This window comes from Mandrillus leucophaeus, unplaced genomic scaffold (assembly GCF_000951045.1).
Source record: "Mandrillus leucophaeus isolate KB7577 unplaced genomic scaffold, Mleu.le_1.0 Scaffold99, whole genome shotgun sequence".
Classification (NCBI taxonomy): Eukaryota; Metazoa; Chordata; class Mammalia; order Primates; family Cercopithecidae; genus Mandrillus; species Mandrillus leucophaeus.
The window spans coordinates 1,576,355-1,578,916 of record NW_012110807.1 but is presented as its reverse complement, the minus strand read 5'-3'; the positions used below and the strand labels follow the sequence as shown (position 1 = coordinate 1,578,916).

At 45.6% G+C, this 2,562-nt stretch overlaps 1 protein-coding gene across 1 annotated transcript in view; it reads left to right on the top strand.

Annotated features, from left to right (window-relative positions):
• GPR107 (G protein-coupled receptor 107) overlaps window positions 1-2,562 on the top strand; it is a 93,302-nt gene that overhangs the window by 6,399 nt on the left and 84,341 nt on the right.

Sequence of the window (2,562 nt, the reverse complement as noted above, 5' to 3'; positions counted from 1 at the left end):
TGAGATGGAGTTTGCCCTTCTTGCCCAGGCTGGAATGCCGTGGCACAATCTTGGCTCACTGCAACCTCTGCCTCCCGGGTTCAAGTGATTCTCCTGCCTCGACCTCCTGAGTAGTTGGGATTACAGGCACCTGCCACCACACCCTGCTAATTTTTTGTATTTTTAGTAGAGGTAGAGTTTCACCATGTTTGTCAGTCTGGTCTCAAACTCCTGACCTCAGGTGATTTACCTGCCTTGGCCTCCCAAAGTGATAGGATTACAGGCGTGAGCCACCACGCCCAGCGTGATCAGTTAATTTTTTTTTTTTTTTGCGAGGGGGTCACGGAGTCTCACCCCGTCCCCCAGGCTGGAGTGCAATGGTGCGATCTCAGCAAACTGCAACCTCTGCTTCCTGGGTTCAAGCAATTCTCCTGCCTCAGCCTCCCCAGTAGCTGGGACTACAGGCACCTGCCACCACGCCTGGCTAATTTTTTGGATTTTTTAGTAGAGACAGGGTTTCACTGTATGAACCAGGATGGTCTCGATCTCCTGGCCTCATGATCTGCCCGCCTTGGCCTCCCAAAGTGCTGGGGTTGCAGGCATGAGCCTCCGCACCCAGCTATAAAATGCTTTTTTAATTATTTAAAACATTTTTGAGTTTGTAATTATTTTTTCCTATTATTTGTTTTTCTTGTTTTTTTAAGTTTCCATACTCTGCATCGAACATACCTTTTTTACTGACTGCTGTTTGGTGGCATGTATGCCAGTGTACTTCCTTCTGAAAATACCAGGGTAGTATAATAAAATATTTGATAAAACAGCCCTGGAAAATTCCAGTGATTGCTTTGTCTTTTTTTTTTTCTTTCTTTCTCCTTTTTATTGCCTCCCTTTACTACTGCTGTATAGATTTTTTTCTTCCTGGAATTTATTCTTTTTTTTTTTTTTTTTGGAGAGTCGTGCTCTGTCACCCAGGCTGGAGTGCAGTGGCACAATCTCGGCTCACTGCAACCTCTGTCTCGCAGATTCAAGAGAATCTCTTGCCTCAGCCTCCCAAGTAGCTGGGACTACAGGTGTGCGCCACCATGCCCAGCTAATTTTTTTATTTTTGGTAGAGATAGGCTTTCATCATGTTGGCCATACTGGTCTCGAACTCCTGATCTCAGGTTATCCATCCACCTTGGCCTCCCAGAGTGTTGGGATTACAGACGTGAGCCACTGCGCCTAGCTAGGGTTTATTCTTTTTGTAACTAATAGGAAAAAAGTAGGTGTCAGTAAATTATATCTGAACTATAAAATAACTTTTCTTTATCCGTTTCTGCATCTGTTTAGTTGCAGAGTAACAAAAATATGGGTCACGTAATTAAGCACTAGAACATTTCAGTGTAAATGAGCAAGAGGATGGATTTGTTTTTGTTGGGTTGACTAATGTCCCCCGAAGTTCATGTCTGCTTGGAACCTCAGAATGTAACCTTATTTGGAATAGGGTCTTTGCAATTAACATTAGGTCATATGGGGTTAGGGTGGGCCCTATTTTCAGTGTGCCAGGTGCCATTATAAAAAGAGGAGAGGGCGCAGAGACATATGCAGAGGGAAGAAGGCCATGTGATGGTGGAGGCAGAGCCTGGAGTGAGGTGGCTACAAACCAAGAATGTTAAGAATCCTGGTAGTCACCAGCAGCTTGAAAGAGGCAAGGAAGTGTTCTTCCCCAGAGCCTTTAAAGGGACCGTGGCCCTGCTGATGCCTTGATTTTGGACTTGTAGCCTCCAGAACTGTGAGAGAACAAACTTCTGTGGTTGATTACAGCAGCCTTAGGAAGCGAATGCAATATATACCAATAATCTCACCCCAAAGCTCTACCTTCATAGGAACGTGTTATTACTTTATTTTTGAGTAATAACTTTCAGAGAACATGTTTAGCCATTAAGTGATGTTTGCAGCCAGGCACGGTGGCTCACGTCTATAATCCTAGCACTTTGGGAGGCTGAGGTGGGCAATCACCTGAGGTCTGGAGTTTGAGACCAGCGTGGCCAACATGGTGAAACCCCATCTCTACTAAAAATACAAATAATTAGCCAGGCGTGGATCCCAGCTTCTCAGGAGGCTGAGGCAGGAGATTCGCTTGAACCCAGGAGGCAGAGGTTACAGTTAGCTGAGATCGCGCCATTGCACTCCAGCCTGGACAACAAGAGTGAAATTCCATCTCAAAATAATAATAATAATTAATTAATAAACCATTAAGTGATGTCTGTAGGCCTGGCGCGGTGGCTTATGCTGGTAATCCCAGCACTTAGGGAGGCCACGACGGGCAGATCACTTGACGTCAAAAGTTGAAGACCAACCTGGCCAGTATGGTGAAACCCCATCTCTACCAGAAAATACAAGTATTAGCCCGAGGTGGTGTTAGGTGCCCGTAGTCCCAGCTACTTGGGAGGCTGAGGCAGGAGAATCACTTGAACCTGAGAGGTGGAGATTTCAGTGAGCCAAGATGGTGCCCCTGCCCTCCAGCCTAGGCGACAAAGACCCTGTCTCAAAACAAAACAAAACAAACAAACAAACAAACAAAAAACAGTGATGTGGCCCAGC